Source organism: Asterias rubens, unplaced genomic scaffold (genome assembly GCF_902459465.1).
Source record: "Asterias rubens unplaced genomic scaffold, eAstRub1.3, whole genome shotgun sequence".
NCBI lineage: Eukaryota > Metazoa > Echinodermata > Asteroidea > Forcipulatida > Asteriidae > Asterias > Asterias rubens.
The window spans coordinates 17,686-43,338 of NW_022985722.1; the positions used below are offsets into that span (position 1 = coordinate 17,686).

The following is a 25,653-nucleotide window of genomic DNA, read 5'->3' on the forward strand; positions in this document are numbered from 1 at the left end:
CCCGGTTCTCAGTAAAACGTAAATGCCAATGTATCATCATAAAACACATTGATGAGCGTTTGTACACAACCATATGGGAAAAGTGATTTTTTGGAATAACAAAAAATGCTCAACCCGGCCAGCTGGGCATGCACCAGTTTCTTATAAGGGACCCCCTGTGGACTCATTTCAGCAAAAAAATGTTAGTTGTACTCAATGTCAAGGTTCATGTTCGGTTCTCCCTGGACTACGGGGTAAGCCTCACTAAAAGCTGGCTCCCATAGGCGCGGCAAAGACCCTGCGAAAGGCGACGAATGTGAAAATCCAAAAACGTTGGCGGCAAAGCGACGGCAAAAGGGGGGAAATCAAGGTTCGCTGACGGGTTGGAATAGCGAGAACACGACAGCAAGGGACGATTAGCTGTGACAGGGAAAGGAGTCTAGCGAGGCAAATCGAACGTTGTCTTGGCGGCAAGTGACCATGTATCGACGGAGCCCGGCAACAAGGAATGAGTTCAGACGGCTGGCAGCGGATTGGGTGGGCGGCAAGGAGCGGCGGCTGACGGTGGGTTGCGGCGAAGATACCGTGACTCAGCCGACATCAAAACCTTTGTGTGTGCGGGTCGTACAATTAGTTTAGTTTGGCGTATTCGTCAGCGACAATTGACGGCAACACACGATGATTGACGGCAAATTCATAACTGTTATTCGCAGCCTATTACGTAGCTTGTCGTACCCTCTTTTCGTCATAGTGTGAACTGATAATTTTTGGCGTCGTCAAGCGAAAACCACTTCATACATCAAAATGTGACATTATTTGTCAAATATTTTTGTCTGCAAATTGATATACATGTAAAAATAGTTTTATAAAATGGACTACATTTATGACTACATTGACGGCCATCCAATGATCTCTTTTATATTGACTAGACAGGACACGTCGGGCAAAATGCATCCACTACGCGGGCGATAATACTAAAACTCGGCCTTTACATTCAGACACTCGTAAAACTGAAGGCCTACACATGCAGCAAGTACAACCGTTGTGGTTGAAAACGCTATGACCTTTGGACCAAGATTGAACTTTCAATTCGATTAACTGCTCTCCGTACAACAAGAAACCCTTCTGGTCTTAAGAGGGTCTTAATTTTGTTAATCACTGTCCAATGACCGAAACAGTTAGTGGTTACGACCGCCAAAACGCACTCCAGGTATAAAAGGTAACATTACAATCGAAACACGGGGGGATGTCTGGCGGGCCTAATGCAGCAAAACTTTTCTCTTGCAGCTGATACTGGTATTAACAATAGTGTTATTGGTCATTGCAACTTGGTTTTAGGTGGTTTCCTGTTATGTGAATAATAGCGCCCTCTGTGTATGCTATTGTGAACCTAGACTGTCTTATCCGCAAGTAAAAAGACCCATATACTTGTTTTTCCGAACCAGCGATTTCATTGGATACTATCATTTCAATGGATAAACGTGCAGTGACATGAGCTATTCATGCTGTGATTTGATTGGTCGGGGTGATTTGGACCAGTGTAGCTGACAAACATAATTATTACCTTGGACCAATCAAAACACAGATATGAAAAGTTTATTTTAGGTCGTCTGCAGCATGTAGTGTCATTGTAGTGCATCTTACACGTAGGCTATACATGTACTTACATTTAACGTTGGTGTAGACTGCGCATCCCAAGGGATTGCTCCATGGTATGTTGGTGAAAGGTGAATAATGGACGGGGATCGACTCTGGGGTTATTCGAGCCTCGAACTGTGATGCCAGTTGTTGAGGCTATTGTTAACCTAATTCATGCAGATGGTAGTCTTGGTTCCAAGACCATTGGTGTTGCGCGGTCACAAACTTTCCGATCTGTATGCACGGCAAACTGTACACGCTTGTATCGAATGAAAATAGAGGGCGCATATTATTTTTCATTCCTGGATCCCATCCGGATGTCGGTGGGGGAAAGTCACAGTGCCCTATGTTCATTCATTACAAGCGTGTACAGTTTGCCGTGTATATTGATTGGAAAGTTGGTTGTGTGACCGCGCAACACCAATGGTCTTGGAACCAAGACGAGCTGACGGGGTGTATACAAGGGTGCCTTAGATTAGCTTCCCCGGGTCGTCCCCGGCGTGCTCATCCGGGTGGCGTACTCTGGGTTTTTTTCCAGGACGAACATGGGTAGATAATTACTTCACGTTCGTCTTGGAAAAGTCACCTATTTTTGTTGTTTTTCCAGGACGAACGTGTGCAGTTATTTACCAACACTTGTGGATCGGGTCACTGACGTCACCACGAGAAGGGTCACGTGATGATGCTTATAGGCGACTTTTCCCAGGACGAACGTGGGGTAATTATCTGCCCACTTTCGTCCTGGAAAAAAATAATAAACGCTACCCAGATGGGCACACCGGGGTCGACCTGGGCCCAATTTCATAGAGCTGTAAGCACAAAAATTTGCTTAGCATGAAATTTCTTCCTTGATAAAAACAGCGGATTTCCAACCAAATTTACACGTGATTTTCAGGATATGCAAACAACAGCTGAATACCAGTAACAAGCAATATGCAACACATGGACATTTTGTTGTTAATCCTGTTTTTATCAAGGAAGAAATTTCATGCTAAGCAAATTTGTGTGCTTAGCAGCTCTATGAAATTGGGCCCAGGGGAAGCTAATCAAACGCACCCTATATGACCGCCATCTTTGGTGTATCTATCAAAAAAAGTCACACGTTCGGGTACGCGCTGCGCGTGCACTTTTCCCTTGTAAATACATCAAAGATGGCGGCCGATGACGCGTATTGCAATCCATCTATAAATATACTGGTCCCCTGTCTTTATTAGCAAGGATAAAGACTGGTGCAGGAACTGTTCTTATAAAACTGATGGTTTTATGAGCTAGATCTATTAAAATGTACGTGAGGTTAAAGTTACTTCTGACAGGAAACTGTGCGCAATATGAATTATTGTTGTTGTTGATAAACGAACTTTCAACAATTCTAAATCATTTGGGACAAAAGTTTGTATAGGTTTCCGACTTTCCGTATACATTATATTCAAGGAACCCCTTATGGTCGCAATTTCATGGATCTGCTTACGGTAAGCAATAAATCGGTGCTTACGGAAGCATGGAATTATGAGCTTTAAAAATACGCTTCACGTAATACGTGAAGGGTATTTGGGGTTAGCAGGGTATTTTTGGCATGTGCGCGTGCGTACTCCACGTTACCTGGCATTACAATTACCCATCTAGCGTAGAAACTGGCGCTTCCACGTAAGCGGAGATTGAGATATAAGTGACAGGACTTAGTGCAGAATTCGGCGGCAAGCAGAGCCAACAAAAATGGGCCCCGGTCTTTAGAGTGTAGTAGTTCAACAAGTGTATCCTTTGTACACACTGTCAAAAGGTTGCTTGATCCGGTAAGTGGGAACTGTACACTTGAGTATTACTTTTTAATTGGAATACTTTTTAATGGCAGGTAAAACCACAAAGCCGAGACCGGGTGAGTCGAATAGGTTATGGTTTACCGAAATGCTAACGAACCAAGTGTAACTAGTCGACTGATTGCAGTGGCTTGTTTCGTTTGGATTGCGTCTCCTTTTATTGGTAATAGCGCCCTCTGTGTGACGCTTTGTGCACCCAATAGACATTTATTTTGTTGATAAAATGTTAGTAAAATACCAAGTCGTTAAAACAGATGTTAACAAAATCAACAAATGATAAATTAAATAAAAAACCTCTTATAATTAGTAGTTTTGTTTTCTAACAAAACTATTATGCTGTTACATTGTTACAAAAAATAGCGATCTTCTCGTGACTTGCACGTATGGCTTCCCATAGTTTTCCAATCTGGGTTGGCAAAAACTCGGGCTATGACGTTGCAAAAGAAAGGTCATTTCACGCAGACGCGGGAGGGACTGGTCCCCTGTCTTTATCAGCAAGGATATTCTGGTACTGTTTATAGACTAATCCAGGCGCGCAAGTGTTGGGTACCGCGCGCCACTGCCGTGGTGTACCTGTGCCTAGTTTTGTGCACAAAAAGACACGAGCAAACCGTGTTTCTTTTCACTCTCTATGGAAATTGTGATGTTTTCCTCAACGACTTACACAATTTCCTTGCCAGGATCATGATATACCAATGTAGATCAATGACTACAAATATTTGAAACAAAATAGAAACCGAATCATATTGACCAGGGTGCTTGTCTTAGATAGGCGAGTTAGGGGTCAAAGACGCAGAAACTGTAGTCGCTAAAATGCGTTACATCGGCAAGGTATTGTGTCAGAATTTCAGTATTTTACTTTCTGCTTATTTTTTTTAAATTACACAAGATATAGTACATCCCCATACTGCAGACCGACGTTGTTATGACGTCTTTTTCAGGTCAGACCATGACGTTGGATGGATGTCAATGTTTGACGTTAAAGTGACGTAATGTTTGCACCCAAGCGCGACGTCAAATTGACATAGTTTTTTAGTCAAACCCAACGTCTAACTGACGTTGCATCAACCTTGTATCAACGCAAAATATGAATTTTCTTGACGTCATTCCTACGCTATTATAATGTTAATTCAACGTCAGTTAGACGTTGGGCTTGACCAATAATCTATGTCAATTTGACGTCGCGCTTGGGTGAAAAAAATTACGTCACTTTAACGTCAAACATTCACGTGCATTCAACGTTTGTAACACTTTGGTGTTGACCAAATAGAAACGTCCAATCGACGTCTCACCAGCAATGTCTAGCAGACGTATATCAACCTTCTAACAATGCAATAATTACTTGACTGGACGTCATACCATCATTGAAATAACATTGGTTCAACGTCGGCTAGACGTTACCCAGATAGCATTAGGACGTTGTTTCAACGTTAATTTGCTCATTAATTCTTTTTTTAATTACGTCAGCAAATTATTGTTGAAACAACGTTACTTTGGATGTCTCATTAACTTTTACCTGATTAATTAGGATAATTTATGAATTTTTCTTTATTTTAATTGTAATACTACACTACTAATACTTCACTACTAATATTGTTACTACATTACTACATGCTACCCCTCATAAACCTATGTTATATCATGCAGCCATGTCAGGGAAGATTGTAGTCTAGGTTCCTAGACCATTGGTGTTGCGCGGTCACACACAACCAACGTTCCGATTATGCACGGCAAAAACTGTACACGCTTGTAATGAACGAACGCTAGCGGGCGCTCTGTTTCTCTGATTTCCGGATCTCACCATGTCCTGTCCTCACCAAGGTCTAGGACATTTTGCAAATTGAAGGCGTGGCCAGACTATGTAAATTACTTTTAATGTATGCAATATTCATATCACGTGACAAATTGAAGATGACTATTCAAACTAGACCGAGTCAAAGGTCAATATGATCGGCGCTCTATTTTTAATAATCTTTGCTCAAAGAGTAATTCCGTGGTCATTATAGGCCTATTAAAAGGAAAACAGTGAAATTTTAAGTATAGACTACCTATTCAGATTATGGATACGTGACGATTTGAAATCGTAAATAATGGTCAAAAATCGAACGTAAGATTAGCATTCAGAGAGTCCGTGTAACGGACGCTTTTATGGCCCCACGGCGTGGAGCAATCGGAACGTGAAATAAGCCTTGTGGAATATCACGTACCGCCCATGCCGTGTCTCGTGGGGGTTGGAGGTGTTAAATCCCGGGCGCTATGAACTCCCAGGTTGCGGGTGTCGACTCCGTTGTTTCTTATGATCGCAACGTTCCAATATGCTCCATTTTGATTCATGGCCCCCTAATTTCATTTTGTTATGAGTTTTCAGGTAATTTTGATGACGTCAAAACGTAGGAATATCGCATCTACCTCCATGGTTATATTGACAGTGTTATTGTGTGAGTAGCTTAAAAATATTATGAGAATTTTTTATAAAAGGTTGAAATAAAAATAATGCTAAAACAAAATTCCCTCAAAGCATAATTTTGCCAAACAAAGTATTATTTTTTAATTCTGTGAATAAAGAGTTATTTTTGAGGTAATGATTAAACTGGGCAACTAGTGGAATTTATGACCTGACTATTCGCCTCAAATAACTGGGAGTTGAATAGCAGTAGTCGCCACCCGACAAGCAATCAAAATTCGCAATTTCTCATGAGTTGTTCCAAAGATATTGTTACGACTACATTCCAAAAAATATTATATGGTTACGTTCCAAGCTGCGCAGCTACTCGGCTACGTTTACGTTCAAAGATACGCTTAGGTCTACGTTCCTTCAAGTTACACTATAATATCAAAAGGTATGTTTTCAAGCCCGAGTCAAGCTACGCTTACATTCCAAGATACGCAGCTATGTTTACATTCCAAGATACGCTTAGGTCTACGTTCCTTCAAGTTACACTATAATATCAAAAGGTACGCTTTCAAGCCCGTTCAAAGATACGCAGCTACGTTTATGTTCCAAGATGCTACGCTTCAGTCCAAGATATGCTTACGTTCCAAAAGATGTCAACGCTCCAAGCTACACAGCTACTCAGCTGCGCTTACAGATCTGCTTATGTTCCTTCAAGTTACGCTATAATATCAAAAGGTACGCTTTCAATCCCATGTCAAGTTACGCTTACGTTCCAAGATACGCAGCTACGAATTACGTTCCAAGATATGCTTACGCTCCAAAAGATACTGTTACGTTCCAAGCTTCACAGCTACTCAGCTACGCTTATACACTCCAAGATACGTTTAGGTTACGCTACAATCAAAAAGTACGCTTTCAATCCGGAGTCAAGCTACGCTTACGTTCCAAGATCTGCAGCTACGGTTACGTTTCAAAATACATTCTCACAAAGTCGCTTTTGAATCCCTCAAGATTTCCTTCCCCAAGATCTTTTAGACTTTCACTGTGAATAACACTACAGGGCCCACCAGTTAATATCTGTTTGGCAGAAAATACTGTACAAAATTTCTTTACTATCCAAAAATTTAGGTGGGCACTAGGCATGAGTCTACAACATTTCAAATTTAATTAAAAATTTGCTGTTAACCAGTTTCTGCTAAGCAATACTATTTTGTGATAACTATAAGCAAATTGTTTAGCCAATACAGGCTTCATCAGTGTGGACCCTGGCACGTCGGGAGCATAACGCCACGATCGCATTTCAAGCTGCATCATGGCAATGCAGTAGTCTGGATCTGCATATTATACATAGAAAGGTTTGTGGTGGTACCGCAAACCTTTCTTTATCGTATTTCCACCATGTGGCAAAGTTTTAAATCCGACTGATCTGGACATTATTATACTCCGATGAAAACATATACCCACACACACATGCAGAGTATAGCAAAAGTCATGCAACGCAATTACTGCATGCATTGTTCACTGCATGCACAACACTGATGAATTATTCATGAGCCAACCGCAACGCAGCCTCTGAAGTCGGGGGGAGATTTGCCGAAAAACAATAAAAAAGTTAATACCGTCGTTGCAAATGTCCTAGACCTTGGTGAGCACAGGACATGGGGGAGATCCGGAAATCAGAGAAACAGAGCGCCCGCTAGCGTTCGTTCATTACAAGCGTGTACAGTTTTTGCCGTGCATAATCGGAACGTTGGTTGTGTGTGACCACGCAACACCAATGGTCTAGGAACCTAGACTAGGAAGATTGTCGAGAAAGACACTATATTCCCATAAAAAGTGAAAAGGCAAACGTGTTCAGTTTTCCGGGTGACGTAGTCGGACATATCAGCACGCTCTTCGAACGATTTTAGCTTTCCGGCGTGTTCAGTTTTCCGGGTGACCTGTCAGATACCGCCGCGAGTACTGGCGAGTACTGTAGTTCTCTCATCAGTGACCCCAAATTGTTTATATTTAGAGTGTCACGGCCGAGTGGTTAAGAGCATCGAATTCAAGTTCTGGTGCTAATTCACCGGAGTGTGGGTTCGAATCACGACACTTGTGTGCTTGAGCAAGATACTTTACTATAATTGCTTCTCTTCACACAGGGGTATAAATGGGTACCTGTGAGGGTAGAGGTTGATATTGTGAATGAAAAGCTTTCGGAGCGCCACGGTAGCTCGGGGCTGTATACTCCCTAACGGGAGCTGAGAAAGATTAAAGGGATGTTTATTGGCCCAATGACCAGGGGACTAATGTAAAGCGCATTGATACGGTTTATTGTGAAATGCGCTATATAAGAATTTGTTATTATTATATTACGATTCTTTTCTGTGTAGTCACATAATCTCTTGCCCCATCTTTACAGGTACACGTATTCATAGGTACAACTTTAGGCAGGTCACACTCTGCTTGCATATAAAACAACTCATACGATCCATGCGTTTGCCGCTAGTTGTACTCGACTCGTGGACGCCGCCATGACAGCTACCGGAGGGTAACGGACGACTCAATACGGCACTAAAAATGGACTACTTTCGCTTGCTGTGCGCAGGCATCGCATGACGTAATGCTACCGTATTTGGTCATTCGGAAAACTGAACACAGCGGAAAGTTGAAACCGCCACACCGGTATCACCCAAAATCACGTGACCAAAAAGGAGGAATTCCTCCTTTTTCGAAGTTATCCGAAATGTTCCGAACGTGTTGTCGTCAACATTCGGACAGTATCGTTGATTTTGTGTATGGAATCATAATGTCAGTCCTGTCGGCCGTAGATCCAGAAGTTTTTATGCCAGCTATTGTTATTTAAAGCCAATACAGGCGTTGTGCCTAAATAAAGCGTTTGCAAAACGATGCGACAAGTTCAAAATACATAAACCTGGGAAATCGCTCCGGGATCTGGTAAGTTTTTGTCCTTTTTCTGCAAAAATATTTTCTCAAAGGTGTTTTGACTTGAGTATTCATTTTTTTAGACATTGATTGAGGATTAAGTGTCATGATTTTTGAAAGTGGTAAAAATGGGGCAAATCGTGTGACTAGCTGTCGAAATTATACGTGTTGAACCAGATTGTCATTTGCCGATCAAAATAATCTAGTAACCCTCCGGCCTGGCGGCCGTCGGGAGGAGGGTTACGTTATCGCAACTAGTGCAGACATGGTTTCCCTGGAGATGACCCCCGACCCTGACAAGTTGCGTCATGCTCTATTTTTAACCTTGAGTGATACCTGACCTAAGATTTTTAACAAGAGACGTCAAGGAATCTTTGGTCAGGGGACCAGACTATAAATCTTAGTGCAATGCACCGCTGCAGCTATGAGGAGCCGTTTATGACTAAATGAGCAAAACCACACAAATAAGAGCAAAACCATATATAGGAGCAAAACCATATATATAGGAGCAAAACCATATATATAGGAGTAAAACTAGGAGTAAAACTATATATAAGAGCAAACCCATATATATAAGAGCAAAACCATATATATAGAAGTAAAACTATATATAAGAGCAAAACCATATATATAGGAGCAAAACCATATATATAGGAGCAAAACCATATATATAGGAGTAAAACTATATATAAGAGCAAAACCATATATATAGGAGTAAAACTATAAGAGCAAAACTATATTTATAAGGGCAAATTGCTCATTTAGTCATAAACGGCCCCTCATATATTTAGTCATAAACGGCCCCTCATATGAAGCTGTCTTATCGTACATTATTGCTCGTAAAAAAAGTCGTTTAATCGGTGAAAAATGGTGTGTTACACGTAACAGTGGTTAAAAGAAAAATAAAATGTAGTCGAAATTAGAATATAAAGATACTAGATAGATAAATATATAAAAGGCTAAAAGGCAGTGGACACTATTGGTAATTACTCAAAATAATTATTATCATAAAACCTTTCTTGATTACAAGTAATGGGAGAGGTTGATAGTATAAAACATTGTGAGAAACAGCTCTCTCTGAAGTGATATAGTTTTTGAGAAAGAAGTAATTTCCCACGAGTTTGATTTCGAGACCTCAAGTTTAGAATTTGTGGTCTCGAAATCAAGCATATGAAAGCACACAACTTTGTGTGACAAGGGTGTTTTTTCTTCCATTATTAACTCGAACTTCGACGACCGATGGAGCTCAAATTTTCACAGGTTGGTTATTTTATGTATATGTTGAGATACACCAAGTGAGAAGACTGGTCTTTGACAATTACCAAGAGTGTCCACTGTCTTTAATCACAATAGTCATCACAGCGTAAAAACTGAATTGCAATGCAACATTTAAAAAAGGTTAAAAAGACATCAATTAAACTACAACAACTATAACAATCACTGGCGAAAAGAGGAATATGAAGCAAAAAGCAACCAACACACACTACACCAGAAAACCCAGAATAGATCAAAAGGGCACGCACGCACCCATCTTACAAAATACAGCATACGTGAGGCACTCTGCAACACTTACAAAACCATGGCAACCAAACGCAATAGAACTGCATTAAAGGCAGTGGACACTATTGGTAATTTCTCAAAATAATAGTTAGCATAAAACCTTTTTTGGGTAACGAGTAAAATGGGGAGAGGTTGATAGTATACAGTTATTGACTGCTTCGAGTGCTATGGTTAAAACTACGACTCCCTCGATGATCCCCGGAGCGTTCTATTTTCCCGAGACGCAGCCGAGGGAAAATGGAACGGTCCGGGGATCACCGAGGGAGTCGTAGTTTTAACCATGGCACGAGTTTAAGCAGTCAATATTTGTTTAATAACACCCAACTGACTATTAATTATCATCTTCGTACACATAACGTTCGTACGCGTGTTTCAGATACACAGATGCACAACCGATTGTGTATTGATTCGATGTTGGGGTTTTGAGCTCCTTTGATAGAACGTGTAAATTAATAGACAAAGTTGCCAAATGTGCAGTCGAATTGTCAATAATGCATTGCATTGTACGTTTTATATATTAAGACAAATCGACTTTTTTAAAATAGTATAATTATTTTCTATTGGTTCAAACTACCCTTTCCAATATTGTTAATTAAGTGCGGTAATTTTTAGTGATAATAAAACAAAGCTTGTGAAGTTGTCTTAAAATGAACTCATCTGAAGACTTTAACTTTGGCTCAGTCCATGCCATTTCAGACCTCGTCACCATTCTTTCAACCCCTCCGTCACTCACTTTCGCAAAGAGCTAAGATTAATCTTCAACTTGTGTATAAACCTAATGCTAAACAAAGTGTGACGTCACAGTTCAAACAAGTTCTGTAATAAAGACAACTTACTCGTAGCTAGATGTTGTCAGAAATTGCGGTTATTTTTTTAATATCGGTTTGGGCTTCGGCATGGTTCTTGTGCTACATCAGTTGTTTTGAAAAACATGTGTTTTCGGTATCGGGCTTCAAACTGGCGACTGAAACCTGAGCCAAAGCCCTATCCTTGTTTTCGAAAAAAAACAATTGATGTTGCGATACGTGGTTGCACAGTACAGGTGCACTTTTAGAGGTGTTATGCTACTATTACACTTGGGCTAATATGAATATTAGAAATTCGCGATGAATTCGCCCAAAAGTTGCGATTGGTAAGTGAATATGTTCTCGGTCGTCCCTCAACCTCTCCTTACCAATATCTAATGCATAATACGCATGGTTTAACAACAGCACAAACGGCGTACCAATGCTTATACGAAAATCGATGGCGATTCACAACATTCGCTGAAACTTAGGAAGCGTTTCGTATTTACGCTCTCACAGATGGCGAATGTTCTTGCTAACTAGAATATTCGCGTTGAATTCGTCCAAAATGGTGGTTGGATAGTGAATAGTTTCATCTCGGTCTCACCCCTCGATCATCCTCGGTCGGCCCTCTTTTTACGACTAAATTACGAATGCTTACCAACGCTTGCCAATGCCTGTACGAACGTTGCAAACGCTTACGCACGCTTTACCAACGTTACCAATGAGTACGAAAATCACGACGAATGACCGTCTTCGCAACATTCGCTGAAATTTAGACATCGGTTTCTAAATTGACTGATCTTCGTATAAGGTGGTGGGGAACAATTTGTGAACGTTCCGAATTTGTTACCAACGCTTAAGAAGACAGGCGAATGTTGCGAAGTTTGAGCGATTGTCAAATATTTCCTTTCGTTAGCATATTCGCTAGCATATTCGCCGTGTGAGAGCAGCATAAATTGACTGATCTTCGTATTAAAGGAGGTGGAGAATGACTTGTGAACGTTCCGAATTTGTTACCAACGCTTATGAAGACACGGCGAATGGTGCGAAGTTTGAGCGATTGTTTAAAGATTACCGTTCGTAAGCACATTCGCTAGCATATTTATTCTCCCCAGTGTGAGATTAGCATAAAGTTCGCATAAGGGCTCTATCCAAACGGGGTTTGCAGTATTGCCACAGAACCGGTAGTGAACGTGATATTTGAACTTAAAGAGGAAGGGAAATTACAATTTCATTGATATATTGTAATCACTTTCCAATAGAGAGTGCTCACATGAGTGCTTGAGGAAATCGTAAAGCCCCCATATACACCACATAACAACTCTGTAAATTATTTTTATATTCGATAACCCTTTAATTCCTGTGCACAATCTCTGAAAATCCCAAACATCTGATATTCATCATACAGAGATTATTTGTCCGTACATTTTTGTACGGAGATGTTCTGGTTAGTTCCTGACTTTTTCAGAGCAAAATTTTAAACATGATGTCGTTGAATTTGAACAACTAACTGTTCTTTATATTCCAAGGAGGAATATTTCTTCAGAAAAACAAAATCGTCAAATGCAAGGCCGTTCTTATTTATTATTGTTAAAGATTTAGGAATAAACCATAACGTCAAAGCAAAACAAACATACCGAACCAACAATTTTCTTAGAATGATGTCATCGGATGCTTTGAATATTCACACTTTTCCCCCGGAAGGTTATCAAATAATTATTTGAAATTTCCTTTAATCTTTAATATTTAACATTCTGATAACGTTTCTCGACCTCCTGGTCTTCACCGACTGCTTCATAAGTGGTATTGCTACTGTCCGGATTGGTTCGAGGGACGTCATATTTTGGAGTATTGTCCAGTCTAGTTAGGTGGTCGTAGGTGTGTTGTGTTTGGTTGGACTGCTCGTCAATCGTCTCTACATCATTTCTGTTTCCATCTCCTAATTGCTTCATCTCTATATAGGGTTCAGCTTGCAGTTGTTTGGATTTCTTCTGCCTTCGATGTGAGAGAGCAAAGAACATGTTAGTTATGAGTGAGATAATCAAGAGGCCAACACTGACCAGAAAGGCTGATGTCCACAGGATATGGAAGGACGCACTAAGCACCGCAGTACCCTCAGTCGTTCCAGTACACTGTGTCGCACAGAGATAGCAGGATGGAAGATCGGCCGTAGGTTCCATGGTCGCCTTATTGGAGTACGTTGTCATTGGTGGGGTTGTCATGGACACTACATTGATGGGACCGATAGTGCATGATCTTGACATGCCTAAGAATGCTTCCAAACTAGATGTTATTTGGAATTTAAAGGAGTTTCCATCATCAACTGCTCTAATAACCAGCTGTAACGACTGTGTCTGTTCACCCATTGAATCGAGATGAGTCCACTGGTAACCAGTGCCGATTCGTGCACTTCGTGTTATTGATACTGCTGGATTACCTCTCTCAGTAGTGAAGTTCATAGCGAGCGTATCGCCTTCTTGAACAGTTATAGGTCCATGAGGAAAGCACGTGGGTTCAGGTGGGAAGTACATGACAGATATGTACCGGCTTGTCGAATGCACCCTCGATCCCATAAGATCTGTTACTTGGCATATATATTCTGCCGCATCATCGTTAGTAATATTAACGATGTTTAAGATCTCACTCTTTGTTGTTGGTTCGCTGATTAGTGTTTGGATTTTAAATTTGGGGTCGAGGCTCGTTCCATTTCTTGCCAATGTCACTTCACTTTTCGTGACAATTCTCCTCCATTCAATGACGAATTGTTTTGTGTGATCAACATTACATTGCAGTTCAGCTGTTTCCCCCTCAGTTGGCTCAATTATTGAGGTACTTAGACTGATACTAGTGTTTGCACTAACTTTAGTGACTAAATTTGGATCCAAAGAGCACCAGAGAAACAGCACTAGCACGCACACTCGAGCCATGGTAGTCACCTTGTGATAGACACACCGGTACAATGTGTTGTGGGAACATGTATTAATGGAGTAATCAGCGACAATGATTCTAAGCAGGAAACAAAGCCAACAAGACACCTATTAAAACATGGGAGTCATTAGATAATAACGGAAACGGAAACGACTTTGAGAATTCCACGCTTGTTGGCTATGTAGCAACTTTTCTCATACAGCAATTACTACAATTTTTAAAGATAACTCCGTTTTGTAGGGTCCTGCTATTGTTGTTTCGTCGTTCCCTTTTCGAAGGGAGAAAAACGAAACTTGGTGGGGCCTGAGCATAAGACCCCCCCCCCCCCCTTCACACAAATGACATATATACAATGCCTATGGACCTGTCTTCTAAACAGTCTTCATTTCCTTGATCACCAAGGTTATTTTTACGTAAGGTGCCTGGTAAAAAGGGGAAATACCAAGGTAACATATTATGTAATATTTCCCGTGACCTTATTAGGCTCTGTAAATGATAAAGTACAATATCATCCGGCTTGTTATTAAGTTAAAAAAACATCACTACCGATTAATCTCAAATACAACATATTGCGTAAACGTGTCTATAACAACTTTTAATTAATGATGACTCACCTCGAACAAAAAGGAGAAAAGGGAGAAAGAAGAAAAGGGAGAATGAGGGAGTGAGCCTACCAAAAAATACATAACTAATAATACATAATAATATACTTCGAACACTTTGCTTCAATTGTGGACAACCATTTCTTCACTGATTGATGAGGAAACGCTGATTGGCCCAACTTTATGCTACATTCGTTAGCATTATTATTCTCCCTAGTGTGAGACACTAGGGAGAATAATAATGCTAACGAATGTGCTTATGCTACTCTCATGCTACTCTCACACTAGGGAAATTATGCTAGCGAATGGGCTTACGAATGGAATTATTTGACAATCGCTCAAACTTCGCAACATTCGCCGTGTTTCGTAAGCGTTGGTGACAATTTCGGAACGTTCACTAGTCATTCTCCACCTCTTTTCGAAGATCACTCAATCAAAATGTGGCGAATATTCTTGCGATTGTGATTAAATTCTTGCAAATAAAAATGTTAACATTCGCGGTGAATTCGCCAAACAATTGCGATTGGATGGTGAATATCACAGAAAAATGCAAATGCTTGGATGTTATATGAATATTCATTTTCATCTTGGTCACCCCTCGGTCGTCCCTCGACCTCTCCTTAACAATATATGACGAATGCTTACCAGCGCTTGACCATGCTAGCCAATGCATTACAAATAGGCAACGAACGTTGCGCATGTCGCGACTGAGCTTACCAACAATTTCAAACAAATGAAGCGATTGCTAGCGAATGTTACGAATGCTTGCGAATGCTTACGAAAGGGCTTACAAACGTTAATAATGCACTTAGGAATGTTACGAATGTCTTACCATCGTTGCCAATGTCTTGCCATTTTCTGACTAATTTCCGAACAATGGATTACGCGGCTGCGATTGCTATTAATACCGGGGCGAATCTCGCTCTGGCCACTTGTTCGTTTGACAAACAGCAACAACACGTTTGTAAGAGGGACCCGCGAAGGTTACAAACGCCTTACGAGTGCCTTTACGAACGTTGCCACAGCTTACGCATGCTTTACAGACGTTAACAATGGCTTACCAATGCTAACGAATGTCGAGGCGAATGACCGTCTTCGCAACATTCGCTGAAATTAACAAACCTGTTTGTAAATTGACCGATCTTCGTAAGGAGATGGGGCGTGACAGGTAACCGCTCCGAATTTGATACGAACGCTTACGAAGACACGGCGAATGTTGCGAAGTATGAGCGATTGTCAAAATATTTTCATTTGTAAGCAAATTCACTCTAATATTATTCGCAAAAGTGTGAAACAGCATTTTAATTTCAGCGAATGTTGCGAAGACAGTCATTCGCCGTAGATTTTCGTAAGCATTGGTAGCCATTGGTAACGTTGATAAAGCGTGCGTTAGCGTTGGCAACTTTCGTAAGCTATTGTAAGGCATTGGCAATCATTGGCTAGCATTGTTAAGCATTTGTAAAAATTCGTAACATATTGGTTCGGACAGGTCGAGGGGTGACCGAGGGCGAACGTGAAAATATTCATTATCAATTCGCAAATTTTGGGCGAATTCACCGCGAATTTCAAATATCCATATTCGCAAGAATATTCGCCCAAGTGTGAGAGTAGCATCACACTAGGGAGAATATGCTAGCGAATGTGCGTACGAACGAAAATATTGAACAGTCGCTCAAACTTCGCAACATTCGCCACAAATTCACTACGTTCACAAGTCATTCTCCACCTCCTTACGTAGATCGGTCACTTTATGCTGCTCTCACACGGCGAATATGCTAGCGAATATGCTATCGGAAGGAGATATTTGACAATCGCTGAAGATTTGCGCCATCGCCGTGTCTTCGTAAGCGTTGGTAACAAATTCGGAAACTTCACAAATTATTCCCCACCTCCCAACGAAGATCGTCCAATTTACAAACCGGTTTGTAAATTTCAGCGAATGTTTCGAAGACGGTCATTCGGCGTGACTTTCGTAAGCATTGGTAAAGTTGTTTAAGCGTGCGTAAGCGTTTGCAACGTTCGCAAAGGCATTGGCAAGCGTTGGTAAGCATTCGTAATATACTCGTGATATATTAGGGACTTTTCGTTTTCGACGACGGATGGTTCTGCGACGGTAAAGATGACATTTGGCGTCATCTACGCATGCGTCGGCTTTGAGGACGGTCGACCCTCAATTTCTACGACAGTACAACTGGGATGAATCTTCGTTGTGCTGAAAACGACAACGTTTAGCTGAACAACCGTCGCAGAACCATCCGTCGTCGAAAACGAAAAGTCCCTAATGGTAAGGAGAGGGCCGACCGAGGGCGATCGAGGGGTGAGACCGAGATGAAAATAGTCACTATCCAACCGACATTTTGGACGAATTCAACGCGAAATTCAAATATTCATGTTCGCAAGAACATTCGCCACTCTGTGAGAGGGGCAATACGAAGCACTTCCGTTCATTCAGCGAATGTTTTGAAGACGGTAATTGGCCATCGATTTGCGTAAGCATTTGGTAAGCCATTGGTACTGTTGGAAAAGCGTGCGTATTATACGTAAGATATTGGTAAGGAGAGGTTTAAGGACGACCGAGAACATATTTACTATCAAATCGCAACTTTTGAGCGAATTCATCGCGAATTTCTAATATTCATATTCGCAAGATATTCGCCCAAAGTGTGAGAGTAGCATCTCGAACGGAAATATTTAATAATTGCTCAAACTTTGCAACAACATTCGCCGTGTCTTCGTAAGCGTTGCCCACAAATTCACTACGTTCACAAGTCATTCTCCACCTCCTTATGAAGATCGTTCACTTTATGCTGCTCCCACACGGCGAATTTGCCTGCTAATATGCTAACGGAAGGAAATATTTCACAATCGCTCAAACTTCGCACCATTCGCCATGTCTTCGTAAGCGTTGGTTACATATTCGGAACGTTTACAAATTACTCCTCACCTTCTTTACGAAGAAATCAAATTTTTGAAAAAATTCTTCTTTCTCGAAAACTTCATTAATTCAGAGGGAGCCGTTTCTCACAATGTTTTACACCATCAACCTCTCCCCATTACTCGTAGTCGTAATCAAGTAAGGTTTTTGTAATAATTATTTTAGGTAATTACCAATAGTGTCCACTGCCGCTAAGTGTAGATTCGGAACAAGTAATTAGTTAAACTTGAACAATGTCTTTCCAAACTGAAAGATAGCTGAAAGAAACAAAATATAGCTAAAAATATCTTTCAATTACAAAAACAATTTCCAGTTTATAAAAATCACTTCATTTCATGATTAGCTGAGGCAAACTGACGTTGTACTCGATAATGTTGTCAGCACTCAAGTATGTCTATATATTTTGTAAAATAATTATAAACCGTAAAAAACCGTTAAAACCAACCGTTGTTTGACAACGTATACGAATTTAGATAGACTAGCTGTGTTGTTACTGTTGAGAAATCCAATTCATTGAAACTGTTTATACATAACGAATGGGGAAATGTAAAATGAAGTTATGTGCTTTCAGATGGTTGATTTCGAGACCTCAAATTCTAAACCTGAGGTCTCGAAATCAAATTCGTGGAAAATTACTTCTTTCTCGAAAACTACGTCACTTCAGAGGGAGCCACCTAGTAAGGTTTTATGCTAATAATTATTTTGAGTATTTACCAATAGTGTCCACCGACTCGCAAGTCGTGACTACAATGTACTCGCCTTTGGCTCGTACATTCTATTCACGGATCTACACTTTCTCGTCCATTCTCCTTAACGCGAACTACAGGAAAAGTGAGCGTGCGAAACTCCAGCAGTTCAATGACCCAATGAATAAGTATTATGAGCTTTTGTCCAAGGCAACATGGGTCTCGGGTCAATCTCTTTGGAGACAGGATTTGGAGGCAGGATTTCCTCTGCCGTTTCTGTATTGCAGTTGCCAAGGTCCATTTTTAACGTGAGCAAACAAAATTGGTCGTAGCTTAAAGGTTATCTTAACACACACTCTTTCCCTAGATATGGACTCATAAAGGGCTCATAATAATTGTATAACTACATGGATTGTATGTACAGCCACGCTTGATCATGACGACACAGTCCCTGCAATGTATCCCAAATGATTCCCATCCCTTTTGAAGCAGCGGCGTAGCCAGAACTGTTTCGGGGTGTGGTTGGGTGAGGCACAGGGGAGGGGGCTGGGAATAGGTTTGTCAATAGGATTACACTTGTTATAAATTATTGGAAGGGGATGCTGCAGGGGCTATTTTGTGGTCGCAATAGCTATCCAGATTGCGATCGTTCACTACATTTTGCCAATAGGCAACATGTATAGATACAAAAACGCACCTCTTGTTTTTCTCTCTTCGTTTTCCCCTTTTTGGGCACGTGCCCCAATGCCCCGATGCCCCCTCCCACTGGCTACGCCGCTGTTTTGGAGGGGTGTGCCCATATTAAAGCCATTGGACACATTCGGTACAGAACAAAAATAAAAGTTCACAGATTTACAATTAACTTACAGGGTTTACAGAAGGTAACGGTGAAAGACTTCTCTTGAAATATTATTCCACGAAATGCTTTACTTTTTGAGAAAACATTTAAACAATATCAACTCTCGATATCGAGAATTACGGATTTATTTTAAACACATGTCATGACACGGCGAAACGCTCGGAAACAAGAATGGGTTTTTACCGTTATTTTCTCCCGACTCCGATGACCGATTGAGCCTAAATTTTCACAGGTTTGTTATTTTATATAGAAGTTGTGATACACGAAGTGTGGGCCTTGAACACTACTGTTTACCGAAAGTGTCCAATGGCTTTAAGGTACCGTTCACTAATAATTAAACAAACCATTCACTAAACAAATCACTCATTAGCTTTTTACCATTTTTGTTGTTATAGTTACACCTTATACTCTGCTAAATTGAACTCCGAAGTTTCGTAATGTTTGAAAAAGACCCAAACGGAAGATGAAGAGCTGAAAATCCCAAAACGTTGGCGGCAAAGCGACCGCAAAAGAGAAAAAACCACCTTCGTTTTTTAATTTCGCTGAAATTACTTTTCATCATAACCTAAACAGTCATTCAAAGAGTGACTGGACCAATTTTGCTCTAGGAGTCATGCACTGGGTAGGCCAGTTTGTAATATTGTCACATGTCTGAGCCAAAGCAACATTCATATGTGCAGTATCAAAACTTGCCGCCTCTGTACCAACAATTTGTGGGTGCGTTCGATTAGCTTCCCTGTGTCGACCCCGCGGTGCTCACTCGGTTGAGCCCCTGACAAGAGCTAATCGAAAAGTTATTTACATCCCTTATTAAAGGAACTCGTTAAATGCCTTGGCTCGGACGAGTTGGTCTATAAAAAGCGTTTGTAACCGTTTGTTATAAAATGCATATTATTGGAAAGATGTTTAAATACAATGATCCACACAAATGTGCCTATAAATTGTGTGGTTTTCCTTTGCGAACTAACGCGGTCGGCCAAAAATTTGACTCCCATAAATGACCGACCGTGTTTAATAGTCGACGAGGTAAAAGGAAAACCGTGCAATTTCGAGGCATTGTATTCTACTTTTACATCTTTCTCACCATGCATTTTATAACATACGGTTACAAACGCTTTTCAAAGACCAACTCGCCCGATCCAAGGCAATGTGTTCCTAAAGACATTGGACACTAGACCAGTCTTCTTACTTGGTGTATCTTAATAACAACCCTGTGAAAATTTGAACTGTATTGGTCGTCGCGAGATGATAATGGAGGGTGGGGGAAACAATATCAAATGTCCCCCATCTTTTTTACGCTTTTTTTCAATCATGAAGCCCAAGTTTTGCACTGTGTAAGACCATAGAGAAAGGACCACAGAAGGAGTTCGAACTCGCCGGGCGCGAATTTCTTTTTCAAGGATGGTAAAGGCCAATAGATTTGCATACACGCTCCCAATTAAGCTATTGCCTAAAATACACAACCACGAAGTGTATGTGTACCATGTATGCACTGTATATTGCTCTATGGTGGTAACGTGTTAATTATGGCTGCAATACATAAGAACATGGCTCTATGCTGCAATAGCCTAATAGTAATACACAATGTGTAGCCTACACATTGCATAGCCTACACTATGTACGCGAACGAACGCCACTCATAGGCATAGCAATTATCTGAACTTTGCAAAAAGACACGAGTTTTCAAACTTTAATAATTCACAGTTGACTGCGGCTGTTTTTAGTTCATCAACCTTGGCTCCATCATCAGTGTGATATGCCTGCAAACAGCTGTTATTTCGATGATGATTGTTTCCCCCAGTAAATGGCCCATTTGTTTCATTCTTTGCAAACCAACTGAACGCACCAAACCTGCAGCAGCAGAGATGTGTCTTGTGACTGCTGACTTAGCTTGGTGCGTTCAGGTTGGTTTGCAAAGATCGAAACAAATGGGCCATTTACTGGGGGAAATAATCATCATGTGCACCGAGCGTAAAATGGGTTGGTTACCAACGCACCATAAAACGATACCAAGTGAAATTAGTTTTATTATAAGGAACAAAGCTGTCATGGGATTTTAACAATGGCAACTTAATTACAATAATCTCAAAGCCAGTGCTTATAAAGGGTCTGTAGCTCGACAGGTTTAATTGGCCGAGTTTAATTGGTTTTCTAATTTTATCAGCTTTTGTTTTTTTTGCAGCTTCATCACAAAGCTTAGAAGCCTGCGTGTCAATTCAATTGACTGTTCACACAGTCAAATGGCCTGAACACAGACGTCAGGGAGCTAGGTGTTCCCGTCAACACACCGTCACAGTCTACATTAGGTATGAATACTTCAGCCATGGTTAAATGCGACAGATACCGTTTAGCAGAGGTTTCCTTCTGTCTTAGCGTCGTAGTCTAAAAAAATTGCGGAATGAGTGTTAGAGATTGAAAACGATCACTTTTTATAAGTCCTTTTCAGCCATCTATGTTTAACCAACCGATCAGGAACTATTCTAACTCTTACATAACTCTCCTTAACACTTTACGTAACTACCCGTCCGGACTTGCCCTAACGTCACGCATGTGACTGACGTTTACGTAACATATCTCGTCCTGACTTGTCCTTGACGTCACAGGTCACTGACAACATGTCTCGTCTTTTCCTCTAAAGATCGCATACGGATCATACCTACACTGAGAGTACGTGGAAAATAAAGACCACGGCATCTAATAAAACTCAACTAACCCACCCTTCCTCGACGTTTTGTCAGACGTTGTGGAATCGACTGTCTCGATCATTTTCACCTCGTGAAACTACAAACGAGTCGTCAATGTCTCGTTTATGCTGCATGGACATTCTTTCGGCGCTCCGTGATTTGCAATCACTCCCGCACCTCCCAAATGAGTCCGCACCTCCCAAATGAGTCAAACAATAACAGTTTGCCTCATTCACACTACCATGAGGAAGACTAATCATCACTGCGTGGCTCTTTCAAGACGCTCATTGTATCTTGAACACTACAATACCACTACAATAACACTTGTCCGTCACTGCATGATCGACACTTCGTGACCTGATCACTCAGATTTTTACTAATTTTTCACTCATGGACTTGCTTCTCATTAAAAATAATACTAACATTCGTTATCTTTGGGAGAAAATTGGGCGATGAAGATGAGCACAGTTTACTGTTCAGAACATCAACACCACATCGGCTCTATTCTGGTTGTACTCGAAAGTTTACTTAGTTCCAGTTACTTCTTATTAATACTGTGAATTCATTTATTTTGTACATAATGGTTTGATATCATTATGTCTTTATATGCTGGGCAAATCGTCCGAAAATATGTTCGAAAACTCCGGACGAGCTGTAACAAAAGTGCACCATTTAATGATTTAACAAAGTCGATGAAAAACAAATTAAGAATTTGAACCGATGCAAATCATAGAAAACATTGAACGTGTGTTGATTTTGTTTTACCAAACAGATTATCCAAAGAAAACAAAAGAAGAGGAAAACGTACATGCTTAAACAAAACTGAGTTTTTGTTTAACTGAAAAGATGGTATAAACGGTAAACACACTTTTTCGTAAGTATGTATGTACGGTGTATGAGGGTGTAATTGTTTTATCGTTTGCAGTTTGTGATCTGGATGTTTACTCCGTGGTCTTTACAGTGTTGTACATTTTGCTCAATGAGTCCATACATTGTTCAGTTCTTGTTTTGCTGTTAGTTTATTTACAAGTTGTCTACATAACTTGTATTCGATTATTGTGTTCAGTTGAAAATAAATTTTCAGAATAAAGTTTAGTAAGTGTCATCTTATGTTCTAAAATATTATGCAGTACTAGTTTGTTTGTTTTGTTTTTTAGTGGGCTTTGAAGTTTGCAGGTTTGGAATTTAGTACTGTTTTCTTTAAGTTTTTAGTTTGTATTATGTACTTAAATTCGTTAGTTTTTAGATTTCAGTTGGCATTTGGAATTGTTTATTTTATTATTATTATTATTATTATTATTATTATTAATGTATTACGATAACATTTACTTGTATAATATGTTATTATTAATGGTTTATTAAGTTTTCAAGTTTCGAGTTAGGTCTAGTATTCGTTTATCCTTCAAGTTTTATTTTGTAGCTTGAAATTTGTAATAGTAAACTTTTAAACAAAGTTTTAAGATTTGAGTTTAGTTTTCGTTTTCCCTTTAGTTTTTATGTAGTTTGCAGTTTTTGGTAATATTTTGTTTTTCTGGAATAGTTTGTAGGCTTAAGTTTTTAGGCTTTTAATTTTTTTATTTTTTTTTTATTTTGGTTTATAGTTTGCAGCTTGTGGATTGCAGTTTCAAGTTTTTATTTTTTTAAGATTTTAAGTGTTTAGGTTTTAAAATTTTGAATTTAGTTTTACTTCTTCTTTTAGTTTTTATTTATTAATCTTTGTAGTTTGCAGTTTTCAGTACGTATTTTTGTTGTTTGTAGTTTGTTTTTACAGCTCTAAGTGGTTTAGTTTTTAAGATTTGAGTGTTTTTTTCGTTTTTTCCTTTAGTTTTTTTCTTCTGTAGTTTGCAGCATTGCGTTTTTTTATGTTAGTTTATTGTTGATAGTGTACAGTTTGTAGTTTGTAGTTAGTTTTTAGTTGTTTAGTTTTATAGTTTTTAAGTTTTGAGTTCAGTTTTTTTTCCAGGTTTGTTTGCATCAATTTGTATTTGTAGCTTCAATTTTTTTTTAGTTTGATAGTTTTTAAGTTTTGAGTTCAGTATTTTTGCTTTAGCTTTTACTTTGAGGTTTACATTTTGATAGTCTTTTTTTTGTTTTCAGTTTTCGGCTTTTATCTTTTAGTATTTAGTTGTGAGAGGTTTGCAAGTGTCTGCGCTTTGAACCAACTGTTTTTGGACTGCATCGATGTTTTTTATACTGAACCTACACGTTGTACCATAATAATGTGATGTTTAGTTGAATATTCCTCATCATGTCGTTGACTATAGTATAGTGTTTCGTTGTATTACTGATTTTGTTTCATTTGTTTCTTTTTTAGTTTCTCGATAGACCTATACTTTAACATTTTTGTCTGTAAAATTGTGTCCATGCCTTTTGAAAATTCTTAATTTTAAATCACATTATTGTTTATTGATTTGTTTTATGTTGCAGTCTTTGTACATGTTCGTTTTTGTTATACTTACGTTTCGTTTAATGTGTAGCGTTTGTTTATGTGTCCACGTCAGAAGCACGTCAAGCTAACTACTGATATAAATTTAAACAAAGTGATAAAACAATCACATACAAAAAAAAACGCTGAAACCAAACTTTTTTTTTTTTTTACAATAATTAATAAGCACTCATGTGAATGATGATGATTAAGTTTCAACTGAGTTAAATCGGACACAAGTTAGTGATGTATCTGGTGTTAGCAAAAAACAACAAACAGTGTCTTTCATTCGTAATGAAGACGAAGTCATTAATTTTTTACCACAGAAAATAACTGTATGTAATAAAAAGATTGTCTTCGTATAATATCGACAAGCATTCAACAGTCGGTACCATTCAACATTGTAAGCTACTGTCTTGTTGTGCACAGCATAGACTCTTTTCGTTTAAGGGCCTGGACAAATTTAATCCTTTAGCAAATAGTGGGGAACACTAATCGATTCGTCAACAATAGGGGTACATGACCCAGCGGGCAAAATTTGTTGTAGATCCAATGTTGCAGGTATAGACATGTGGCAACTCTACCGATTGTGTACGTGTACAAATCATGGAATAATGTCCGGATGCGATTTTTCGGTCGAAAAGAAGCATACATTTTTCTATTATCAGTTTGTGTAAGAAGTATCGGGAGAAACAATGACTTAATATTATTAGAGATCGAGATCGATGCCGTCGTTATAAACATGGAGCTACGGTAACGTGTTGGTTTTTCATGCGCACCATCTGAATTTGGTGAGTTTATTTTAAATGCTACTCGTAATGATGTGTAACTAAACAGTCTTGAGATGGACTGTGTAGACAGTTAAGCTCGTTTAATAACTTTAAAAGAAACGTTCGTGTTTAGTATCGTATACCGAATTTTTGTCTCAATAAGTTGAGAACTGAAATTTGTTTCCTCACTTGCTAAAAGTAACATCCAAATATTTGACTGTACGCGTTACATGTAACCCCAAGTTATGGGGGTCGTTATCATTCCAATGATAACTTGTTTTATAAACACTAAAATAATACGAAACTAAGCTCACTTCATATTCGACTTGCAATTGCATGGTGGTTTTAAACACTAAAAGTTACTCTTTGTTCAATTGATGGTCCGTTACTGGGGAAGATAAATGTATTAATCGCGGCAGGTAAACTTTCATGATTTTGCTGACTCTTGCAACGCAACACATGTATTGATTTAGTCATGGGAGGCAACACTGAACGATAACAACTTCCGTTAGCCATGGTAGCGCACAATTTTTCTCGTAGTATTAAAACAAATATATGTTTGTTTGTAAAATGGCTCAAGACGTTTGACACTCTTAAGATTCAATTCTATATTGAACGTAACGCTTTTAACTTAAAATTTAAAGAAAAAAGAGTATAGGAAT

General features: G+C 39.5%; 1 long non-coding RNA gene across 3 annotated transcripts; it reads left to right on the forward strand.

Moving 5' to 3' along the window:
• The first annotated feature begins 3,310 nt into the window (after positions 1-3,310).
• LOC117306365 lies at positions 3,311-23,036 on the forward strand. Of its 3 annotated transcripts, none has more exons than XR_004520930.1 (3): positions 3,311-3,407; positions 21,295-21,418; positions 22,569-23,036. It is a non-coding gene; the product is annotated as an uncharacterized LOC117306365 (long non-coding RNA). The 3 variants fall into 3 exon arrangements; XR_004520931.1 differs by lacking the exon at positions 22,569-23,036 and adding an exon at positions 21,751-21,880; XR_004520932.1 differs by lacking the exon at positions 3,311-3,407 and adding an exon at positions 8,739-8,766.
• The last annotated feature ends 2,617 nt before the right edge of the window (positions 23,037-25,653 follow it).